The sequence below is a fragment of the Heterocephalus glaber genome, unplaced genomic scaffold (genome assembly GCF_053883595.1).
Source record: "Heterocephalus glaber isolate CG9 unplaced genomic scaffold, H.glaber_assembly_v1.0 deba00001737, whole genome shotgun sequence".
In the NCBI taxonomy this organism is placed as follows: domain Eukaryota; kingdom Metazoa; phylum Chordata; class Mammalia; order Rodentia; family Bathyergidae; genus Heterocephalus; species Heterocephalus glaber.
In genome coordinates this window covers 6,033,668-6,050,124 of record NW_028258445.1, presented here as the reverse complement: position 1 = coordinate 6,050,124, position 16,457 = coordinate 6,033,668, and the positions used below count along the sequence as shown (strand labels likewise).

At 37.8% G+C, this 16,457-nt stretch overlaps 1 protein-coding gene across 7 annotated transcripts in view; it reads left to right on the top strand.

The window, feature by feature from the left end:
• Fstl5 (follistatin like 5) overlaps positions 1 to 16,457 on the top strand; it is a 742,188-nt gene that overhangs the window by 494,341 nt on the left and 231,390 nt on the right. The window lies entirely within an intron of this gene.

Below are 16,457 nucleotides of genomic sequence, written 5' to 3'. Positions count from 1 at the left end.
GGAGCATGCCGCTCACTGGAGTAGTTCCTCCTGAGAGATCCTGGCATCCTGACTGGGGCTCTGTGACCCAGGGGCAAGCACATGGCCCCGACTGATATTATTACCGCTGAAAGAGGGTCGGGCAGTTTCCCAGCAGCTGGGTAAGGCGTAAGGACTTGTACTCAGCAATCCTTGCTCAGTCATCTCTGGAAATCGCGTTTGCATGTCAAAAGTCAGGCTGTCGGAGTTTCTTTAGACTGTAACAATCAATACCTATGGAATGTTCCTCTGGTGGAGCCCAGCCTTAAAGACTGTGAGAAGTTAGAACAGTGCAAAGACAATTTTTGCTTCAGATATTTTGTAATGTATTTGAAGCAAGAAATATCAATTAAAAGAAATAAATGGTTCATTTTTCTAGACCAGAGAGCACATGTTTCTCCACTGAGGTATTTTCCTAGGATTTCAGGATCTAAGTTCAGTGGGGATTCCTCCAAAGCTGACATCCAAACAGGAGTACAATCCAGTTCATCCAAAATTGAACATCACCCCAGGAGATGAAGATGCAAAAACGGTGTGCATGTGGAGTATTTGTGGGGTGGAGGTGAAGAAACTTCTGCCTTAGAGCCTCTGGACTTTTATGGTTCCTTGGCACATTTTTGATCATTACTAAAAAAGTTGTTTTGCAGCTTCATAAAGAATCTCTAAAACAGAGGTCCAAGCTACAACCTAAATTATGTGTTCCTTCTACCTAATGTTCTTATTTTGGCAAAACATTTATTGGTACATTTTAGATATACATAATGATAACATTCATCATAAGGAATTTGTGCCTGTACAAGATATCTTGCTTCTTTTTTCCCCTTTCCCCCCATAAACCCTTTTCCCCTCCTTATTTACAAAAGCTTTCTTTTTTTTTTGTCTTCTATTCTCTCCTTTTTCTTGTCCTACCCCTCCTCATTCCCCTTTCCATTTGAACATTTTCTTCCCATTTCCTAATATCTATTATACATTTTAGTCCTTATTTCCATTTTTGGTTTCTTGTACTAGAGAAACAACGTGGCATTTAACATGTGTATCCAATTTATTTCACTTAAGAGTGTGGTTTTAAAGTGCATCCATTTAGCTCAAATTGTCTCAAGCTCATCCTTCTTTATGGCAGAGTAGTAATCCATTACATAAAAAAACACAACTTTATCCATTTGTCAGTTGATGGATATTTGAGGTGTTTCCAAGGTTTAGCTATTACAAACTGTGCCCTTATAACCATGGGTGTGCATATATCACTCTGCTATGATTCTTTTAATTCTTTCGGGAAGATCCCCAGCAGGGGAATAGCTGGGTCAAATGGAACCTCTAGACCTAGTTCTTTGAGGAATCTCCACACTGATTTCCACAGTGATTGCACCAGTCTACACTCCCACCAGCAGTGGAGCAGGGTTCCTCTTTCCCCACAGCCCCGCCAGCATTTGTTATTGGTAGATTTCTTGATAGCAGCCATTCTTTCTGGGGTGAGGTGAAATCTCAGAGTTGTTGTCATTTGCATCTCACAAATTAGCAGTGATGTTGAAGATTTTTTCATATGTTTATTTGCTGTTTCTACTTCTTCATCTGAGAAATGTCTGTTCATTTCAGATGTCTATTTTTGAATTGGGTCTTTAAATTTGGGGTGTCTGATTTTTTGAGTTATTTATACATTCTAGATAATTGTCTTTCGCCTGAAGAACAGCTGGAAAATAATTTTTCTCACACCCTTGGTTGTCCTTCACTCTGTTGGTGGTTTCTCTTGCTGTACAAAAGCCTTTTAATAAGATGAAATCCCAGTTGTTGATTCTTTGTAATAGTTCCACTGCCACCAGGGTTTTGTTTATGAAGTCTTTGCCTATATCATTGTCTTCCAGAGTTCTACCTGTTGTATCTTCTGGCACATTTAATGTTTCTGTTTTAGTATTTAAATCTTTGATCCATTTTTATTTTAGTTTAAGGATGCAGGGATGGTTCAACATACGCATATTAATATTAACAGGGCCAAGGACAAAAACTGTATGATCATCTCAATAGATGCAGAAAAAGCATTTGAAATCCAACACACATTCATGATAAAAACCATACAGAAAATTGGAATAGACGGCCTTTATCTTAACCTGATAAAAGCCATCTATGACAAACCAACAGCCAACATCATACTAAATGGACAAAAACTGAAAGCTTTCACTCTAAAATCAGGAACAAAACAAGAATGTCCACTGTCACCACTCTTATTCAATATAGTTCTGGAAACACTAGCCAGAGCAATTAGATAAGAGAAAGAAATAAAAGGAATAAGGATAGGAAAGAAAGAAGTTAAATTATCATTATTTGCAGATGACATGATACTCTATATAGAAGACCCCAGGAACTCCACCAAAAGTCTTCTAGACTTAATAACCAAGTTCAGTAGCACAGCTGGACACAACATTCAAAAATCAATACCCTTTCTGTCCATGAATAACAAACTCACTGAGAGAATTTAAAGAAACACCTTTCAAAATAGCATCCAAAAACATGAAATACATAGGAATCAATCTAATGAAGGAGGTAAGACCTCTACATTGAAAAGTACAGAATTTTAAAAAAGAAGATCAAAGAGGATATCAGAAAATGGAAATATATCCCATCTTCTTGGGCAGGAAGAAAGAATATAGTGAAAATGGCTATACTTTCAAAATCATTACACAGATTTAATGCAATCCCAATCAAAATTCCAACAGCATATCTCACGGATTTAGAGAAAATAATACTAAAATTCATTTGGAACCAGAAGAGACCTAGAATAGCAAAGGCAATTCTGAGCAACAAAGGCAAGGCAGGAGGCATCAAAATCCCTGACTTGAAATTTAACTACAAAGCTACTGTGATAAAGACAGTATGATACTGGCAAAAAAATCAGACCTAAGGATCAATGGAATAGATTAGAAGGTGCAGAAACAACTCCAGACACACTCAGCCACCTTATCTTTGACAAAGGAGCCCAACACCTTCACTGGAAGAAAGATAGCCCATCAACTGGAAACTGGATAAAGAAAATGTGGGTTTTTTTAATAAAATGGAGTACTACTCCACCATAAAAAATGAAAAACTAGAGTCATTTATAGCTAAATGGATGCATATCGAGGCCATACTCTTAAGTGAAATAAATAGGACACACATGTGTAAATACCGAATAGTTTCTCTGGTGTGAGAAACTGATAGTGTAAACAAGGGTTAAAATAGTTAAAATTAATAATTGATAATCTGAAACAGGAAAAAAGGTCCAAAGACAAAGGAGTGAAGGGAGGGGAAGGGGAAAGGAAAAGAATGAAAGGAAAAACTATGAGAAAAAAAAAATGGAAACGAAGTCTATGTAAATAGGGAAGGGCAGAGGGGGTGAAGGGCACACAGGTAATGGGGAAAAAAATAAGAACCAAGATACATCATGTACAGGTACAAACACCCAATGATAAATGGAAATGAATTGCATACCTAAAATGTACCAATAAAATGTACCAATAAAATTAATTTTAAAAAAAGAAAAAAGAAAGATAACCCTTGTAATAAATGGCACTGGAAAAACTGGGTTTCTGCATGCTGAAGATTAAAACTAAACCCTTATCTTTCACCATGCACTAAACTAATGTTCTTTCTTAATGTCTCAGAAGATATCAAAAGCAGGAAACTTGTCCAGTTTTCATTATTTTTTGTTTTGATGGAAGTTTTCCAAATTTGCTTACATGTGAGAGCTGTTCTTGAAGTAGTTTTGAAGAACTACATTGAATTCTGTAAGGTATCAAGAACCTAGTATTTAAACTAAGTAGTGGTGCATGCCTGTGATCCAAGCACTGGCAGGCAGAGGCTGGGAATTGCAATTTGAGACCAGTCTGGGATACAGAGCAAGTCCAAAACCAGCCTGCAATGTACTGAGATCCTATATCAAAAGCAAAATAAAACAAAATGAGACAAATTATCCTTCATGTCACAGAGAAGCAATGGCAATTTGTGCCATTCTTTCTGAATAATATGTGTATCGGGTAGAATTCAGTATGTATTTATGTATTCTACATTTACATTCATATTACAAAATATTCAAGAAGCATAGATATATTTTAAAAACATAACTACCTCTCATCTTTTTTATCTACTTCCCATTGCTAAGTACAAAAGAAACCCTGTGAGTGTGCTCCTTTAATCATTTTCCTTGGGTTGCATACAAAATTTTATTTCTTTAATGGGATGGGTTCATATCATTACACATTGTCGCATCACCTCATTTTCTCACTGGTCCTAAAATCAACTCCATGGAGCAGGTAATCCAGTGATGAGTGTTCTAAGATCACGGAGCTAACGAGTGGAACCAAGGGCTCAGAGTTTTTTGAGGCCTGCTTGATTCTAAATCAAGAGTGCAGACCCAGAAGGAAGCTCCCCGCCTCCATCCCAGGCTCCTAGGGCAGAGAAGGTGAACTAGTCCCAGCGCCCAGAAGGAAGCGCCCTGCCTCCATCCCAGGCTCCTAGGGTAGAGAAGCTCAGCTGGTCCCAGCACCTGGAAGGAAGCTCCCCCGCTGCCATCCCAAGCTCCTAGGGCAGAGCTGTGCAGGTGCCAGAAGCACCCCCCCACCCCCATGGAAATGAGAAAACACATAAACAAGCCTCAAAAACAGACTTCCAGATCACCTACAGCAACCCCAAAGGGAAACGAGATGGAACAATCTGATACTCAACCACCTGGACTCTCTGAACTGGCAAAAAACGAGGATCTGGGAAAAATGATATCAGAAATAATTACTCAGATAACAGCAAAGATTTTGCTCATGGTGCAAGACATGATTAATAAATCTAGAGAAGACACAGATAAAAAAATAGAGGATCTGAGGAACATGATGGAATCCCAACATAGGAAACAAATGGAATCCATAAAACAGACACAAACAGATTTCCAAGAGATTAAAAATTCCATGGAAAGTCTGTGCAGCAGAATGAACCAATGTGAGGATAGAATTTCACATATAGAAGATAAAATTGCAATTAGTGAGGAGGAAAAGAAAAATTGCTTTAAAATTGTAAGGGAACATGAGAAATCAATCCAGCAACTGCTAGACAATGCAAAGAAGAATAACATAAGACTGATTGGAGTCAATGAAGAAACAGGAGAGAGTGCAGATGACATCAAAAAACTGTTCACAGAAGTGATGGCAGAAAACTTCCCAAGGAGGGGAAAAGAACTTGACATACAGGTAAGTGAGGCATATAGGACTCCAGCTAGCCTTAATCAAAAAAAAAAAATCCACACATAGGCATATAATTGTTAGAATTCCAGAAATCCAACAGAAGAACAAAATTCTACAAGCAGTGAGAGAAAAGAAACAAATCACATACAAAGGAAAGCCCATCAGAATCACAGCAGACTTCTCAATGCAAACCCTCAAGGCAAGAAGAGCTTGGAGTGATGTATTTCAAGCCCTAAAGGAAAACAGCCTCCAACCCAGATTGATGTACCCTGCAAAACTATCTTTCAAAATTGATGGAGAAATAAGATACTTTCATGATAAAGAGCACCTCAGGAACTTCATGAATACCAAACCGGCACTCCAAAAAATTTTAGACAATACCCTAGGAAAAGTCAATGAGGATCACAACCCCAGGAAACCCAGCAGAATGAATCCATTGGGTGTGACAAATTAAACGCAAAGGGGGAGAATCCAACAAAAAGAAAAAGTTATGACAAGGCTTTTAAAACTTTTAACTTCATCTCCCTAATGAGTGAATAATTCAATCTTATTATTATACTGATTAGTATTTTTCTGATTCTAGAGTTGCACACCTTTCCATGTGCTATACTGGCTATTTATCATCTTCTTACATCTACATTTTAATTGGGTTGTCTGTTAATGAGGTCTAAGAATTCTTTATATATTCTGGTCACAGGTTATATGCATTGTAAATATGGTTTGTTTAAGGACTACTTTTCATTTTAATGATGTCATTTAAAGTTCTAAATTTTGATGGAATCTCATTTATCAATTTTTTTCTTTTATACATCATGTTTTTTGTATCCTACATAGTTCTTGCCTACTCTGAATTCATAAATATTTTCCCCTAGAATTTCTTCTTAAAGTTTTATACTTTTAGGCTTTCTTATTTAGGTTCACAGATCCCTTCAAGTTATTTTCATGTATGGAAAAAAAGGGTTGAGGTTAATTTTTTATATACAGATACCAGGTGTTCTAGTGCCATTTGCTGAAAACACTATCTCTTCCTCGGCTCTTGAATTGAGTTTATATTCTATAAAATGCTAATGTTAAATAATCTTTCAAAACTCAGTGGACCATATGTGTGTGGTTCTATTTCTATATTCTGTTTTATTCAAATGATCTATATGCCTTTCCTTACACCAACACTGCCTTGATTACTGTAGCTTTAGAGGAATTCTTAAAATTAGGTACTAAATGTCTTCCAACACTGTTTTTGTTTTTGTTTTTAACTTTTCTAGGTCCTTTGTACTCCTACATAACTTTTAAATTTCAATATCCAGTTCTTCATTTATAGCAAGTATACACAGACCTGAATTTTTATATAAACCTTGTGTTTTCTAGTCCTGCTAAATTCAAGTACAAGTTCTAGGGGCTCCTAGAGATTTCTTAGTATTTTCTCTGTAGATAATCATTTCATCTACATATAAAGTTTTGCTTCTGCCATGCCAGTGCTATCCTAATTGTGTCATTTTATTGCCAGACTAGTTTGGTTGGGCCTAGGTTTCAAAGTTCAATGGACAGATAAAGAGTAAGCATATCTGCCCTTGTTCCCCACCTTAAGGAGAAAGCATTTTATCTTCTCCATTTATATAAGGCATTCTTGCTAGAAGTATGGAGTACATGTCTTTAATCTGTTGAGAAGTTTCTGTTCTACTTCTAGGCTCCTGATAGCTTTTACCATGAACAGCTGTAGAATTTAGTCCAGTACTTTTTCTCCAACTAGTGACAGGATCATATAGCTTTTTCCTTTTCTCTGTTAAAATGATGACTTTTGGGGGTGGATCTTCCAATGCTGAACCAACACTGCCATCCCTATAACAAAATCACTTTCTACATCCTGCCAGATCTGACTTCCAATAGTTTGTTTTGTTAAACAAATTTCTATCTATGTTCATACTCTTTTCTTCTATTATCTTTATCCAGTTTTAGGATTAGCACAAGGTTGATTTCCTAAAGTGAGGGGAAAAGTGTTCATTTATTTTTTTTTCTGCTTTAAATGTTTGATATAATTTATCAGTTAAAATGTATATGAGCCTGCTGTTGTCATATAGGTAGAATTTCAAGCTAGGAATATACTTGCTTTAATAGGTGCTATTCTAATTTTATATTTCCTCCAGAGTTAGTTTCATTAATTTGTCTTCCAAGTTACTTCTTAGAAGTTGTAAAATTTATTTCAAAAAAGATTTTTGAAATATGCTTTCTATATTTTTTAAAATTCTGTAAAATCTGTGGTAGTGTCTCCTAGATCTTAATATTGTAATTTAAAAAATATATAGCTGATGTTGTGTAACAGGAAGAAAAGGTCTAAAAGAGCAGGGGAATTGGGAGGGGTAGGGGAAGGGAAAAAAGGGAAAGGAAAAAATATGAGAAGAGGAAAAAAAATGGAAACAAGGTCTTTGCAAATAGGGAAGGGAGGGCAAGGGAAGGGGAAAAAAAATAAGAACCAAGAGACTCATGTAAAGGTACAAGATCCCAATGATGAGTGTAACTGTATTTTATACCTAAAATGTACCAATAAAGTTAATGGGGGAAAAAAAAGAGTGCAGGCCCTGTACAAAGTGAGATGCCCTACAGTGTCCTCTGTCTTTGGAAAACACACCCTAGATAGTTCTGCAGCCTCTTCATTAAAAGCTGACTTGTATGGGATGGGTAGAAATTCACCTGATGTTTGAAGTCTTCATTTTGCCTCTGTTCATTTTCACATCAAATAAATAAAAAGTGCCTGAGCTGCAGGAGCCTCCATGGGGATGGTCTGCACGCTGGGCTGTGGACTCAGACTGTCTGCCCTGACTCGAGAGTGATGACTTCGATCAGATACTAAAGTCCCTGCCCAGCAGCTGTGTGTAGAGTGAAGATGATGTGATAATGAACCTATTTGGTGAGGAGGGATGAGGGAGAACAGGAAATGCTTCACGGGGCCCTGGGGACATGGTGCACTGCGCTGGGACTCTGCTCGGTGTTCTCTCTCCTCCTCCTCTTTTTCTCTTTTCCTCTTCCTCATCCACGCGAGAGAACACAGGTGCCAGCAACCTGTCTAGCACAACAGGAGCTTCCTGGTGGAATACACTGACACAGAGGAGCGACCATTCACAGGAAACTCGGGCCCAGATCTGTCTGGTTATAAGAGCCACCAGTATTGGGTGCAAATTCCGTGCAGCTTTAGGAATCATGCCATCTTTCATTTCTGCCAGTGCTCTTTTATTAATTCCATCCCTAAATATGCCATTGTGTTCACTTGGCTGAAGGAGCTGGTCTAATGTGTGCTCTCAATCCTTTATCTGCTCAAATTTGTAAAAAAGATAATTGGCTTCTTAAAAATAGGATTCCTGGTTTGCAAGTTACTCATGTCAGGGAAGCTGAATTAAGGAAGGAGAGGCAAGTCTGGAGACAAAGATACATTTTTGCGATAAATATGAGGAAAGAAAGTAAAACTGATTTACAGGATTGGCAGTCAGTAGTGAAGAAAGGGAGAATGTGAAATATGGCACTGTTTGAGATACATAGACTTTACTAAGGAAATCACAAGTATAGTAATCTTCACGAACGTTCATGAACACTTCTCTTCACAAACAATTCGGTTCTCAAACAAGTGTTCAATGAAATTTTTCTTCCACTCACGAAATCCACATTGGGTGACAAACATGACCACGGCCATCATCCCCCAAATTGTAAGACACATTGCAGTGGACCCTCGAGATACGACAGGCCTAACATATGAACAACTTTGGTGACAACTGGAATTTTAGTTTTAACTTATGACCAAAGTCTTGAGTTGTGACCCAAATGCCAGATGCTTGTGCTTCCAGATGGTCTCAGATACAGACTGCACCCTTAAAGAGTTCTGGAAGGATCATGACAACAGCCTTTTCTGTGTGGGGTTCCCTGAGAAATCCTGAGCCGGTGTCTCTCTAAGGACACTGAGATCTGCCTGTACACAGGAGAAAGACTGTGAAGACCGTGTAGAGGAGCTGATCCTTCATTGACCAACTTGAGTTACAACCTCCCTTGAGGATGAATTGAGTTTGTGAGTCAAAGCCCACTGTAAATTCATGAACGGAGGTAACTCTAAGTGGTTGGACATTAGAATTTTTTTTGTTTCTGGTTTTGTTGTTTTGATTTAGGAAAAATTAGATCTAAAAATTCTAGACATTATTGCTTTTACCTTACTTATAATATCCAGAGATATGCAGTACTTATTAACACATAACATGGTCCAAATTCAATATTGAGATTAAATTATCTTGTGTTATCATAATTTCAGGTCTACTTTGCCCTTTCGTGGCTATGAAACTATAATGAATTTGTTAAAAAGTTTTAAACTTCAGTTTTTTCACCTGTAATAGGGAGGTTATTATATAATTCAATGACACATATCAGATGAAATATATCAAATAAAATATAATAAAATATTATTTCTATCAGCATAAGCATCTTAATTCAGTATGACAGTGTTGCCCATATGTAATTCCAAATGCAAAGCTCCTATGGAAATATAATCTCCTTGACAACATGAGTTAATTTATAATATGATGACTTTCAACTACTTCACAGGTACATTTGCAGTTAAAATACAGGTTTCTCAGATAAAATTTAGTTTCATGTGTACTGTAAGTATTTTATTTTATTTCATTAAGTTTATTGGTACATTTTAGGTATACAATACAGTTACATTCATCACTGGGAACTTGTACCTTTACCTGTTGTATCTTGGTTCTTATTTTTTCCCCCTTCCCCTGCCCTCCCTTCTCCCCCTCCACCCTTCCCTATTTACAGAGACTTCATTTCCATTCTTTCCTTTTCTCATATTTTTTCCATTCCTTTCCCTGCCCCTCCCACTTCCCGTACCCCTTTAGACCATTTCTTCCTATTTCACACTATCTATAATACCTTTTAATCCTTATTTACACTTTCAGTTTCTCACACCAGAGGAACTATCCGGTATTTACACATGTGTGTCCTATTTATTTCACTTAAGAGTATGGCCTCAATATGCATCCATTTAGCTATACATGTCTCTAGTTTCTCATTCCTTTTCTAGTACTCCATTTTATTTAAAAAAAAAAACCCACATCTTCTTTATCCAGTTTCCAGTTGATGGGCACATGGGCTGCTTCCAAGCTTTCACTATTACAAACTGTGCCACTATAAACATGGGTGAACTTATATAGCTGTGCTATGATTCTTTTAATTCTTTTGGGAAGATACCCAGCAGGGGAATAGTGGGGTCAAATGGGACTTCCAGTCCTAGTTCTTTGAGGTATCTCCATGCTGATTTCTACAGTGGTTGCACCAGTCTGCACTCCCACCAGCAATGGAGAAGGGTTCCTTTCTCCCTACACCCCTGCCAGCATTTGTTATTGGTTGATTTCATGATAGCAGCCATTCTTTCTGGGGTGAGGTGGAATCTCAGTGTTGTCTTCATCTGTATCTCTCAAATGACCAGTGATGTTGAACATTTTTTCATTTGTTTATTTGCTGCTTGTACTGCTTTTTCTGAGAAATGTCTGTTCATTTTGGCTGCCCATTTTTGAATTGGGTTTTTAAATTTGGGGGTCTGATTTCTTTCAGTTCTTTACATATTCTAGATAGTAGTCCTTTGAGGAACAGCTGCTAAAAATTTGTTCCCACATTGTAGGTTGTCTCTCAGCTCTGTTGGTGGTTTCTCTTACAGTGCAGAAGCTTTTTAATAAGATGAGATCTCAGTTGTTGATTCTTTGTGCTAGTTCCCATGCTAGTGAAGTTTTGTTCATAAAGTCTTTTCCTATGCCAGTGTCTTCAAGAGTTCTACCTAACTTATCTTCCAGCAAGTTTAGTATTTCTGTTTTAATATTCAGATCTTTAATCTACTTTGATTGTAGTTTAGTGCATGATGATAGGTATGGGTCTAGTTTTAATCTTTGGCAGGTTGAAATCAGGTTTTTTCAACACCATTTATTAAATAGGCTATCTTTCCTCCAATGAGGATGATTGGCTCCTTTGTCAAAGATGAGGTTGCTGAGTATGGCTGGAGTTGTTTCTGCATCTTCTAATCTATTCCACTGATCCTTGGATCTGTTTCTTTGACAGTACCATGCTGTTTTTATCACAGTAGCTTTGTAGTATAGTTTCAAGTTGGGGATTGTGATACTCCTGCCATGTCTCTGTTGCCTAGAATTGTTTTTGCTATTTTAGGTCTCTTCTGGTTTCAAATGAATTTTTGGATTGTTTTCTCTAGTTCTGTGAAATATACTGTTGGGATTTCAATCGGGATTGCATTGAATCTGTATAGCAGTTTTGGAAGTATTGTCATTTTCACTATATTGGTTCTTCCTACCCAGGAGCAAGGGATTTCTTTCCATTTTCTGATATCCTCTTCAATCTCTTTTTTCAAAGTGCTATAGTTTTTAATGTAGATGTCTTTTTCTTCCTTTGTTAGATTGATTCCTAGATATTTCATTTTTGGGGATGCTATTGTGAAAGGAATTTTTCCCTAATTTCTCTCTCTGTGAGTCTGTTATTTGTGTAGAAGAAGGCTATTGATTTTTGAGTGTTGACCTTGTATCTAGCTACTCTACTGAATCTTTCAATTATGTCTACAGGTCTTTTGGCGGAGTTTTTTGGGTCTTCTCTGTAAAGTATCATATCATCAGCAAATAATGACAATTTAACTTCTTCCTTTCCTATCTATATTCCTTTTATTTCTTTCTCTTTTCTAATTGCTGTGGCTAATGTTTCCAAAACTATTATGAACAGGAGTGGTGATAGTGGGCATCCTTGTCTGGTTCCTGATTTTAGTGTGAAGGTTTTCCATTTTTGACCATTGAATATGATGTTGACTATTGGTTTTTCATAGATAGCCTTTGTAAATTGCAATAAAGACCATCTATCCCAATTTTCTGCAGGGTTTTTATCCCGAATGGGTGTTGGATTTTGTCAAATGCTTTTTCTGCATCTATTGAGATGATCATATGATTTTTGTCCTGGGCTCTGTTAATATAGTGTATTACATTTATTGTTTTATGTAGGTTGAATCATCCTTGCATCCCTGGGATAAATCTGATTTGGTCAGGGTTTATGACCTTCTTGTCGACCTTCTGTATTCTGTTTGCCAGTATCTTATTGAGGATTTTTGTATCTGTGTTCATTAGGGAGACTGGCCTGTAGTTCTTTTTTTTGGTTTGGTTGGGTCTTTCTTCGCTTTTGGAATCTAAGTAACACTTGCTTCCAGGAATGAATCTGGAAGTATTGCTTCCCTTTCATTTTCATTGAAAAGTTTAAAGAACAGTGGCGATAGTTCTCTAAATGTCTTGTAGAATTCAGTAGTGAAGCCACCAGGACCTGGACTTTCCTTTGTTGGTAAATTTTTAATTACATTTTTAATTTCACTGATTGTAATTTGAGTTTTTAAAATTTTTATATCTTCTTTGTTCAACTTCGTTAACTCGTATGTATCTAGGAATCTGTCCATTTCTTCTGTGTTTTCCATTTTATTAGAGTACAGGTTCTCGAAGTAGGTATTGGTGATCCTCTGGATTTCTGCTGGATCTGTTGTGACTTCACCTTTTTCATTCCTAATTGCATGGATTTGAGCCTTTTCTTTCCTTTTTTGGATAAGGTTGACTAAGGGTGTATTGATTTTATTTATTCTTTTGAAAAACCAAGTCTTCAATTCATTGTTTTTCTGTATTGTTCTCTTAGTCTCCATTGCATTGATTTCTGCTCTGATCTGTGTAATTTCCTCCCTTGTATGAGCTTTGGGTTTGTCTTGCTCTTCTTTTTCTAGGAGCTTGAGGTTCAACATTAGGTTGTTTTTTTGAGCTCATTCTGTTTTCCTTGTATGGTCATTCATTGCTATGAATTTCCCTCGTAGAACTGCTTTCATTGTGTCCCATAGATTCCTGTATGTTGTATTGGCATTTCCGTCTAATTTCTTCTTTAATTTCCTCTGTTATGCCATTGGTTGTTCAGGAGAGTGTTGTTCAATTTCCATGTGTTTGCGAAAATCTTGTGGTTTCTCATGCTTTTGATCTCCAACTTATTTGCACAATGGACTGATAATATACAGGAGATAACTTCAGTTCCTTTGCATTTACTTAACCATGTTCTATGAGCTACCATGTGGTCTATTTTGAAAAATGACTGGTGTGCATACAAGTATTTTATTATGACACACAGAAGCATTCTTATTCATCTGAAATTGAACTTATATATGGTTCCTAATTTGGTTTCTCTCAATTAGCATGGAGTTCAAATTTTTCTGAGTACTTTATTAAGCCACTTTTCTATGAAAGGTACATTGGCTTGCATCACTGAGTTGAAATGCTTTAATTGCCATGATTTCTTTTGAGTTTTCTCCATGCCCTTATGGATTTCTGAGTGCAGTTTGGAGCCGTCTCTGTGGTTGCAACATCCAGCATGGTTTGTACTCAGGATTTTGCTCTTTGCATCTCTGACTTCAGTGGTGGATCTTTAATTAGTATTCTTCACCCTCACCTGCTGATACCTTTGTTCCTCAGAGCTCTTTTATATCTGTGGCAGGTTTGCAGCATTGCTGGAAGGACCAACCTTCTGACTCCTGGCCCCTCTCATGTGTGGCCTGGCTCACACTGAAGAGCCAGAGTAGGAAAGTGTATTGAGTGTGACGATGTGGATCCCCATCCCCAGAGAAAAGTTCCTAATAGGTCAGGACAGGAGACAGCATCCCAACTCTTTTCCTAGCGCGGCTCATTTGCACAGATCCTGCACACACTCTGAAGAGGCTCTAGGGATTGTGTATCACAATCTGGTATTATTTCCCAGAAAGATAATTCAAGCCAAACCACATACTGCAGACCATTCAAATGCTGCTTTTCTCCCTGCCTTACATCACTCCTTATCATATGCCATGTTTAAAATCATGAGAATTAGTGAATATGAGAGGAAGTGCTAAAGAGATGTCTTTCTCCCTAATTCACTTTCTTTTTCTTTTTTCTCTTGTGGTGAGAAAATTTAATATATAAATAAAGAGCAAAATAAAATAAATTATAGGAAGTAGACAGATCTTTCAAATGCGAAGGGGATGAAGAGATAGAGGGAGAGAAAAGGAAAAAGGGATAGAAAGGGAAAGTAAGCTGTGTTATGTACACCCATGTACCAACTCCACACTAGGAATGTAAGCACTATGTAGTAATAAAAAATAAAGAATTGTGTTCCAGCAAATATAGGTCCATTTTCAACAGAATCCTGTTAGGCTCTCATATAAGACAACTCAAAATGGATTAAAGATTTCAATAGTGAAAACTCTTAGAAGAAAACATATGGGAAAAAATTCATGACTCCAATGTTGGCATTGATGACACCAAAATCCAAACAGCAAAAGCAAAAATAGGTAAATGACAAGATGGTGCATGATCTGCAGGTCTTCAGCAGAACAAAGGAAACACTCAATAAAGGAAAAGGGAGCAGAAACATTTGCAAACAATGTACCTGAAAATTAGTTAATGTGCAAAATGTGTAAGGAACTCTTACAACTCAAGGACAAAAATCAGCACAATAATACTGATTACCCATGCCCTACCGAGGTCCTAACTTGGACAGAACATGCCAAATCAGCCCACTGCAGACAGGCAGGTCTGTGCACGCACTACCAAGGTCCTGAGTTGCACAGAACACACTGAATCAGCCTGCTGCAGACAGGCAGGTCTGCCCATGCCCTACCAAGGTCCCGAGTCACACAGAACATGCTGAATCAGCCCGCTGCACACAGGAAGGTCTGCGCATCCCCTACCGAGGTCCTGAGTCATGCAGAAGACACCGAATCACCCTGCTGCAGACAGGCAGCCACCTGGTTCCACACTACAAAATGCAGAGGACACCAGACTACCAGACCAAGGTACTGGGTCCCGCTGTTCCCAGTCCAGAGGTAGGGGTTTCTGAACTGTCATCCCACTGCTCCTGGTCCAGAGTAAGGGGCTTCCCAGCCACCATCCATCCTGCTGCTCCCAGCCCACAGGAAAGGGCTTTTGGGTCACCATCCCTACCGCTGCTCCTGGCTCCTGTACCACCTCACCCAGCTTAGAGGAGGTAATCCGTGCAGGAGCTAACAGCCCCCCATCCCAGTCAAAATGAGAAAACACATAAATAAGTCTCAAAACCAGACTTCCAGATCACCTACAGCAACCCTAAGAGAAATGAGATGGAACACTCTGCTACTCAACCACCTGGACCCACTGAACTGGCAACAAAAGAGGATCTGGAAAAAATGAAATCAGAAATAATTTCTCAGATAACAGGAGAAATTGTGCCCCTAGTGCAAGACATGATTAATAAATCTAGAGAGGAGCTGAGAAACACGATGGAATCCCAACATAAGAAACAAATGTAATCCATAAAACAGATGCAAATAGATTTCCAGGACATGAAAAACTCCATTGAAAGTCTACACAGCAGAATGAGCCAATGTGAGGACAGAATTTCAGATATAGAAGATAAGATTGCAATTAGTGACCAGGAAAAGAAAAATTTCTTCAAAATTATAAGGGAACATGAGAAATCAATCCAACAGCTGCTAGGTGATGCAAAGAAGAATAACATAAGACTGATTAGACTCAATGAAGAAACAGGAGAGAGTGGAGATGACATAAAAAATCTCTTCAGAGAAATAATGGCAGAAAACTTCCCAAGCAGGGGAAAAGAGCTTGACATACAGATAAGTGAGGCATATAGGACTCCAAATAGCCTTGATCAAAAAAAATCGACACATAGGCATATAATTATTAAGATTCCAGAAACACAACAGAAGAACAAAGTTCTCCAAGCAATCAGAGAAAAGAAACAAATCACATACAAAGGAAAGCCCATCAGAATCACAGCAGACTTCTCAACACAAACCATCAAGGCAAGAAAAGCTTGGAGTGACATATTCCAAGCTCTAAAAGAAAACAGCTTCCAACCCAGATTGATGTACCCTGCAAAACTATCTTTCAAAATGGATAGAGAAATAAGATACTTTCATGACAAAGAGCACCTTAGGAACTTCATGAATACCAAACCAACACTCCAAAGAATTTTACACAATGTCCTAGGAGCAGACATTGAAGATCACAACCCCAGGAAGCAAAGCAGAATGAACTCATCTTGCATGACAAGAAATTAAATGTAAATGGGGAGAACGCAACAAAAAGAAAAAGTCATGGCAATGACAAGTCAGTATGTTTCAGTTATAACCATCAACGTTAATGGTCTCAATTTACCAGTCAA